This window comes from Alosa pseudoharengus, unplaced genomic scaffold (assembly GCF_046254945.1).
Source record: "Alosa pseudoharengus isolate Yale_2024_CS ecotype anadromous, Long Island Sound unplaced genomic scaffold, YU_APseudo_1.1 YU_APseudo_1.1_scf_16, whole genome shotgun sequence".
Taxonomy (NCBI): domain Eukaryota; kingdom Metazoa; phylum Chordata; class Actinopteri; order Clupeiformes; family Clupeidae; genus Alosa; species Alosa pseudoharengus.
In genome coordinates, this window is record NW_027468630.1 from 32692473 (window position 1) to 32701602 (window position 9130).

General features: G+C 46.6%; 1 pseudogene; it reads right to left on the reverse strand.

The window, feature by feature from the left end:
- Window positions 1-1868: 1868 nt before the first annotated feature.
- Window positions 1869-4955, reverse strand: LOC143125293 (uncharacterized; annotated as a pseudogene).
- Window positions 4956-9130: the final 4175 nt, after the last annotated feature.

Below are 9130 nucleotides of genomic sequence, written 5' to 3' on the forward strand. Positions count from 1 at the left end.
CACGCTTCAGCTATTCAATGCTTTATGCTTCCCATTTTGGCACTAAGAAACGTCGACACAGCGGTATAGTAGCAGATAATCAGGCGAGTCTTATTTAAATAAACTCCTGGTGCACTTACAAACTTTCTAATGCCTTGTTATTGGACTAAAGGTCATAGTTGTACTACTGCAGAAGTTTCGTACCATTCAGGGCATTATTAGTGGGGTAATTTACGAGATAAAAGTTGGTACCATTACGACAGCAGAAACTCATTCGTTTCTGACAGCGCTACTCGGCCAGGGTTTGACCAAGGGAAAACAGGTTCTGGGAGGGTGTTTGGCTCGGGTCATTGTGCAAAGGACCCTAGGATGAAATTACTCCGAACCATCGCTTTAAGTGACACATAAGTAAAAGGGAGAAAAAAAGGTCACCTTCCGATATTTACCAGGCTATGGTCTGGAATTTAATTTAATATTGTTGTAATGGTAGGATAACTACACTTACACAATAATTACACTGTGTTATAAATATTGTATATCAATGCATTTATTGTCTGTCAAAGTTGTGGCTCTGTCTCTCATTGAACAGTAGCTTATTTAATGCATTCTAATCCATTGTCAATCACTTCTGGGAACGTTTTGAAGTTTACATGAACCACGTGACCTTAACGAATTTTGAACTTGAGGCTGCTGAAGTTGGTATGGGCAGAAAATAGTTGTTTTTATAAAATTTTACCCATGCCGCAAGTCAAGTCATTACAAGTCAAAGGGGCAAAGTCAGAGTCGAGTCTCGAGTCAATAGCATGGAAGTCCAAGTCGAGTTACAAGTCATTTCTAATTTTGTCAAGTCGAGTCTGAAGTCATGAAAATCGTGACTTGAGTCTGACTCGAGTCCAAGTCATGTGACTCGAGTCCACACCTCTGGTTAAGAAAACGAATGAAAACTAAAAGAACTGACCACATTACTCCAATACTTAAGTCCCTGCATTGGCCCTGCAAAGTCACAGAATTGACTTTAAAGCGCTTCTGCTTGTTTATAAATCACTAAATGGAACTGGACCAAATTACCTAGCAGACATGCTTCAGCAGTACAGAACTTCCAGACCTCTCAGGTCTCAGGAGAAATACTTGTTAGTAAAACCTGCTGTTAGAACTAAACATGGTGAAGCAGCTTTTAGTTGCTATGCAGTTCAGATCTGGAACCAACTTTCGGATGACATCGAAGTTGCCCCAACTGGAGCCAGTTTCAGATCTAAACTTTTCTCAGATGCTTTCTGCTAACTGATCAAATGTGCATTGCCCAGTTCACAGAGCACTCTTCGGATGAGTACTATTGTTCCTTTTAGTACTATTGGGGCAGCCGTGGCATACTGGTTAGCGCTAGGACTTGTTACCACAGGGTTGCCGGTTCGAACCCCGACCAGTAGGCACGGCTGAAGTGCTCTTGAGCAAGGCACCCTCACTGCTCCCCGAGCGGCGCTGTTGTTGCTTTACCTCACTGTTCACTGTGCTGAGTGTGTTTCACTAATTCACAGATTGGGATAAATTTCACGGAAAGAGACCAAATTTCCCTCACAGGATCAAAAGAGTAAATACTTACTTATTGCTGTCCTTAACTGGGCAAAGGGGGATTCTGTGAAGTAGTCACCCAGTCATCCTACAAGAATAGACAGAACGAGCATAGTCTCTGAAGGTCTAACGACTCTATCTTGGGCGTTGCGGCTCTACCAGGCTTCTTTGAAGCTCTACTTGGGTGTTAACTACTCAGTCGGGACTATTGGGCCCTATCAGTTAATAATAATAATAACTTCAATTTATATAGCGCCTTTCAAGATACCCAAGGTCGCTTTACAAGAGTGGGAGTAGGGGGGTAGGGGCAGGGTGGGGGTTTAGGGAGGGTAGGCAAGAGAGAAGAGGTGTGTTTTGAGGTGCTTTTGGAACTGTGTCAGAGAAGTGGCGGAACGGATAGGAGGGGGTAGGGTGTTCCAAAGGGTAGGGGCAATTGCACAGAAAGCCCTGTCACCAAAGGTCTTGAGTCTGGTGCGGGGAGTGGAGAGTAAGTCCTTGCTGGTGGAGCGCAGGGACCGTGACTGGGTGTACGGGTGGAGGAGGTCAGTGATGTACTTGGGTGCCAGTGAGTGAAGTGATTTGTAGGTGAGGAGGAGGATTTTGTAACTGATGCGTTGTTTGATTGGCAGCCAGTGGAGTTTCTTGAGGATGGGGGTGATGTGCTGCCAGGGCTTGGTGTGGACACCCTGGAAGCTGAGTTCTGGACATACTGCAATCTGTCTAGGGGTTTGTTGGGCAGCCCAGACAGGACACCATTGCAGTAGTCCAGACGGGAGGTGACAAATGCATGAATGAGAGTTTCGGTGACTGAGTCGGTGAGTGACGGCCGGAGTCTTGAAATGTTACGGAGGTGAAAGAAGGCAGATTTGGTGATGCTCTGGATGTGGAAACTGAATGAGAGTGTGGAGTCCAGAATGACGCCCAGGTTCCGCACTTTGGGAGATGGGGAGGTGGGGCAGCCGTCGATGACCAGGGTGAGGTCTCCACCCTTCCTGAGCAGTGGTGCTGGGGCCACCACCATGAGCTCTGTCTTGTTGGTGTTGAGTTTCAGAAGGTTGTTGGTCATCCAGGTTTTGATATCATGCAGACAGTTGTTGAGTTGTATTGGTGGGAGTTGTGAGGAGGGCTTGGTGCTGACATACAGTTGGGTGTCGTCTGTATAACAGTGGAAACTGAGTCCATGGTTGCGGATGATCTGACCGAGGGGGAGCAAGTAGATGGTAAAGAGGAGGGGGCCAAGGACAGATCCCTGGGGGACGCCATGGTTAACTGTTGCAGTGGTGGAGTAGGAGCCTTGCAGAGTGATGTATTGTTTACGGTTAAAGAGGTAAGACTGGAACCAAGAGAGAGCAGTGTCGGTAAGGCCGATGAGCTCAGAGAGACGGGAGAGGAGGATGGAGTGGGAAATGGTATCGAAGGCAGCAGAGAGGTCGAGGAGGATGAGGATGGAAACAAGGCCGTTGTCTGCCGCAATCAGGAGGTCGTTTATTATGTTGATGAGGGCGGTTTCGGTGCTATGATGGGGTCTGAAGCCCGATTGGAGAGGTTCAAAGAGCTCATGGTGGAACATGTAGCTGGGCAGCCACTGCTCTTTCCAAGATCTTGCTCAGGAACGGAAGGTTGGAGATCGGACGGTAGTTGTTGGGGTCATCTGGGTCCAGGCCTGTCTTTTTGAGTGTTGGGGTCACGGCCGCCAACTTAAAGCTGGAGGGTACCACACCAGAGCCAAGTGAGGCGTTGATGATGTCAACCACCGGGGGGCAAATGGTGGGGAGACAGGCATTCACAAGGGTCGTGGGTAGTGGATCCAGACTGCAGGATGAAGTCCCGGCTTTGTTCAAGAGGTCGAGGACTTGACCAGCATCCAACAGGGAGAAGGTGGAGAGGCGTCGCTGTGGTGGGCAGGCAGAAGGATGGTACATGTCCTGCCGAGGTAGTGTGGCCGGCGGGGAGGGTGTAGATGCCTGGAGCTGCCGGTGGATGATGGCCACTTTCTGGTGGAAAAAGTCCAGGAACCTGGAGCAGAGGTCAGCGGCATCAGAGGGTTGCGGAGCGTCGGGAGGGTCAAGAAGGCGGTTGATGGTGGAGAAAAGCATTTTCGGATGCTTTTGTTGGCTGTTTATAAGTGTGGAGTAATGGAGTGTTTTTGCCTGGGTGAGAGCCTCTTTGTAGCACTTGATGTGGTCTCTGTAGGCTTCAAGGTGGACAGTGAGGCCGGATCTTTTGTGAAGCCTCTCAAGCCGGCGCCCCATAGACTTAAGCCTCCGCAGCTCTGGGGTAAACCAGGGAGCGGGGCGGGTGTAGGAAACCAGTTTGGTGGTGAGTGGAGCAACAGAGTCCAGGCTGAGGGCGAGGGCGCTGTTATAGTGTTCCACCAAGCCGTCAGCAGTGCGGTTAGAGGGGTGGATAGCGAGGTTGGCAGCTAGGGTGTTAGCCAGCGTAGGTATACACACACGCTTTGTGTTCCTGTATGTGATAGACCTTTTTGTAGGCTGCTTAGGGAGGGACACTGGGACAGAGAACAGGATGGCTTGGTGGTCGGAGACAGCCGGGTCCGTGCAGCAGAGATGGGAGGGGCTTAGGCCAACACAGCACACCAGGTCCAGGGTGTGCCCTTTGGCATGTGTAGGGCCCTGTACATGTTGTTTAATGTCAAAGCAGTCCAACAGTGAGAGGAAATCCACAGCGAAGGAGCAGCTGCTGGAGTCTACATGGATGTTAAAGTCGCCCAGTATGAGAGTAGCTGGGGACATGGGGCAGACCGAGGCCAGCAGGTCCGAGAACTCCTGTAGAAAGCAGGAGGAGGCTTTCGGGGGGCGGTAGACAAGAACCACCTGGAGCTGTGTGGCACCAGACAGCGTGAAGTGGAGGCACTCAAATGATGATGTTGTGACTGGGATTTCTTTTAACAGGATGTCAGTGCGGTGTATAACAGCCAGGCCGCCACCACGGCCGCAGCTGCGAGGCTTTTGGATGTAGGAATATCCAGAGGGAGTAGCTTGATTGAGTGTGATAAATTCATGGGGATTCTGCCATGTTTCAGTCAGGCAGAGAAAGTCCAAAGTTTTATCCAGAATTATTTTGTGGAGGAGTAAGGCCTTGTTGTTGAGTGAGCGAACATTCAGTAGCATAAAAGATGCGAATGGAGGCACTGTGATAGCAGACACAGTATTGGCCGCCACACTAACCAGGGGGCTCAGAAGGACAGGTGGTGGGCGTGGCCCAGGTCGATGGCGTTGCCAAAGTGAGTTTGTCCTGACGGCCGGCACAGCCATAGTTGTAGCCAGGTAAACAAACTTATGCCTGGTAGCCCGATGCATGTAGGGTGGACGGCGCAGGAGCCGAAGAGATTTTATCACCTCAAGGCAGTCCGGGAGCGTGTGCGGGATGATGTTCCTGAGTTCCATTGCGGAGTATTTGAAACGAGACATGATGAGATGTTCGGTTGTTAGCAGCCTAGCTTGGCGTGCTACTAGCTCCAGGCGAGTTGACAAGCCGGGAACGAGCCGCAACTGTAGCCCTCCGACGAGATGATTGTACGGTACTAGCTCCAGGCGAGTTGACAAGCCGGTGAACGAGCCGCAACTGTAGCCCTCCGACGAGATGATTGTACGGTACCTGCTCCAGGCGAGTTGACAAGCCGGTGAACGAGCCGCAGCTGTAGCCCTCCGACGAGATGTTTGTACTTTGTCCAAGCGGTACAGCAGCCAGCCGAGATGGGACCAGGCCATCCACGTTGGAGCATCCACAGTAGGAGAATTCCAATATAACGTTAGTAGTTTAAACAGCCAGGAGAGATGGAAAGGTCGGATGCGAGAAGCGGCGACAAACCATAGACAGTAAAAGAAATGGACGAACAGACTCCGTCGTTTTCAATGGGAGGGCACTGAGTCAAATAGAACGATTTTTCAGTTGGTCCCCCCAGTACTGCGCAGACTCACACTAAACTTCGTGACGTTAGCCATCGAACTGAATCTTGTAACTCATATGATAGATACACAGAAATTCTTCTCACACTTCCTTCGCCTTCAAAGTCATCAAAGTTAAACATTTATTTATGTATTATTATTAATATCATCCTCACCAAGTCGTGTTAATGTTGAAGCTACCATACATGATCATCTTCAAAAACAGTCCTGCTAAAACAAAACAAAGAAGTTATAGCCTTGAAGCTAATCTTCTTTCCACTTTTCCGACCTACGGTCAATCCATCGAAAACCTCTGAAATGATTAGTGCCGTTTAAAAAAAAATTAGGTTTACTTTTTTATTATTATAAGGTTGCCTCTGTGTAATGCTTTATCTTAACATACGGTCGTGTATGCTAGGTTTTGCTTATGAGTTACCGTCATAGACAGTAAGGTGGACTGAGCTTCTTATCAAAACAATATGGTTATCTCCCTACGGCGCGAAAGAGAGATTACGTCAAAGCTAGCTTCCCTCCAACCGAACAAGCTAACCATTCTTCTTACGGGTAACCAACGTTACGGACGAGGTAATGGAGTCTGTTTTGCCTTTGTAGTGTTTATGTAGATTACACAGAAGCTACAATATCGGCACAGGATATATGTTATATGAAGTTATGGTATTTCAAAAAAATCCTAGAATGAATGGACTTCTATGGGAGTTAGCAGAGAGGTGGTCCCTCCAGCCTACGTCGATTCTTCTACTTCCGGGAATTCGCCTGCCCCCTTGCGACAAACACGCCAGCGTCCTCTCAGCAACCGGAAGTTTGCTGATTTCCTGTTGGGCATTTTGGCCCTGAAAGGAAACGGGTGCGCACACTTCAAGAATCTCCATTAAGAGTGCTACTGTTCACTGTGTGTTTGACTAGGATTATCCCTGAGTTACACATTTTTAATTGATTCTGACCCATGGGTTATGTGTATGTTTCTCTGTCATCCTGTGTGTGATTTTGTGCTGCTTTGTGATTGTCTGTTAAAGGTAATTTTTGTAACATGTCTGAGTCCCTGTCTGAACTATTTGGCATAGTTCGAAATTCTGCAGTTTGTGGTAAGATCCTCATTAACCAGTTCACAGAGCTGTCTTTGGGATGAGTACTATTGTTCCTTGCTGTACTATTGCTGCCCTTAACTGGGCTTAGGGGGATTCTGTGAAGTAGTCACCCTGTCATTCTAAACAGAATAGACAGAACGGCCATAGTCTGAGAGTGTAACGGCTCTACCGGGTTTCTCTGAGGCCATGTCCACACGACGACAGTTCGTGAAAACTGTCAAGTTTGTTATCATTTTGGCCCTGGCCCTTCCATGCAAACACGGCGCCCACCCCTAACCTCTGACTCTTAAACCCAGCTGCCCTCGACTTGACACTCATTAAACCCTAACCCTAGTATTACTATAATGAGTCAGATATGAGCCTACAAGTCGCTTAGAAACCATGTTAAGCCTACAGTAGATGTGCACCAAATGCGCAATTTGATGCAGGCCGGGAAGAACCGGGACGAATGAAACAATTTTTAATTAAACCTAATTTACAAAGACATCATAAACAGCGTTTTCGCTCGTTTTCACCTCTTCGTGAGGACGCAAGATTTTTTTCACCGGTGTCGTTAAAGGCGTAAAAAATTGTAAGAAAAAAATATGCCTGTCGTTTTCGTGCAGACGTGGCCTGAAACTCTGAGTGTTAACTATTTAGGTGTTAATGGGGGACTATCGGGCCCTATTGGTCAGGTGTTTTTGGCCCTGAAAGGAAATACATGTGTGCGCGCACAGTTCGGGGCTACTTTAAGAATCTCCATATACAGTGCTGCTGTTCACTGGGTGTTTGACTAGGATCACCATTCCTGAGTTAAGTTGTTGGTTGACTAGGACACTATAAAGCACACAGGTTAAGTTGTTGGCGGTGTTCCAGTAATTTTGTTGTTTTGCACTCTGTCTATTAATCATTCTATGTTGTTTTTTTTCTTTTAATTCGTTTTTTAAACTATTTTATTCCTTATTGTAGTCTTTATGTACTGGGGGCGGTGGTAGTGTAGTGGTTAAGGAGCTGGGCTAGCTGCAGTAGCCTGAAAGTTGTCGGTTCAATTCCCGGCTTCCACCCGTGTGCCCTTGAGCAAGGCATTTAATATAATATAGCTGGCATAAGTCACTTTGGTCAAGAAGTGTCTGCTAAATGTAATGTAAACTGTTTGCTTTTCTTTATGTAAAGCACATTGAATGAGCTCTGTGTATGAAATGCGCTATAAATAAACTTGACTAATTAGTCTGTTGTTCTACCTGATGCAATTCCTCTGTTGAAAGAGAGGAAAAAACAATTAGGTATCTACCTGAAGATCTTCTGTTGTGAAAAGCTCAAACAGTCTCTTACATAGGCTACCTGTATGAGGTCACTGAAGTTACCATCTAATACTAAGATATTAAAGACATACAATATTAAATTGTCTCACTCTAATCCATAATGTTAACAGCTTAATTCTTAATACCAATTTCCAGGTTTTGCCTGAAATTGCACAGCGCCTGCTTCAGAGAGCATTGTTCCCACCTCTTTTGGGGCCTACCATCAAATGTTTGACCTCTATAGAAACTTGAGATCCTGTAGTTTTTGTAGGAAACAGTCAGAATAAATGTGTGATGTACTGACAGAGAGGCTAATATAGTTTTTCCTTTCTGCCGGATTACAAGCATCTCTGAACTGACAACATTTCAGCCCTCTAGGTCACTTGATGACTTAGAAACACAACTGAGACCTAGCACAAGGTCTTGTGAAGCTGTGTTCAAAAGTAGGTCAATATAGAATGAAAATATGAGTACTATAGCCTACGGTTGTCAAACTGGGGTACGCGTACCCCCAGGGGTACGTGGACTGATTTCAGGGGGTACGCGAAAAAAGATCTAAGTCATATGCCTTTTCAAACGTTTTCTCTATCCCACGTTGGTAACTTAACTTCCGTATTTGCACTGCACATTAAAAACTTATTTTCTACGCATTAACAAAATATTCGAGAGTGGAGACAGAGAGGGTAAAACAGCGTTTTTTTATTTATTTTTTGATCTGTAGCCTAGGCCCAGGTAGCACCCGATGCGCAATGGACGCAATGTGTTATTCATAGGGAAGCGCTCGTGTCAAGGCAGCTTATAGTCCCGACCTGAATGAGATTTTGAACAAGGTTGTGAGTGGTGAATTTCATCAAGACCCGGCCCTTAAAAGCGTGTCTATTCTCCGCACTTTGAGAGGAGATGGGAGCTGACCAAAAGGCTGTTCTGTTTCACAGCGAGGCAAGGCTTTCCCGAGGTAAAGTGCTGTCGCGTGTTTGAGCTCCGAGTCGCCTCTTCTTGGAGGAAGAGCGCATGTTTGAATCTGCAAGCACGTTCACTAATGAACATTTCTTGACGAAGATGGCCTATTTTAGCGATATATTTGGAAAGCTGAATGAGTTAAATCTCCAGTTACAAGGCAAAGACAATCACCTAGCAGATAAGATCACTGCATTCAAGACGATTGTGTGTGAGATTAGGTGCAGATCTATTTAAAATCATTATATTCAGCACATTTGTAGGCCTATCATATGTTGACTATTGATGAGATTTGTATCATATGTTTATGATCCTATTCACTATTCTCGAC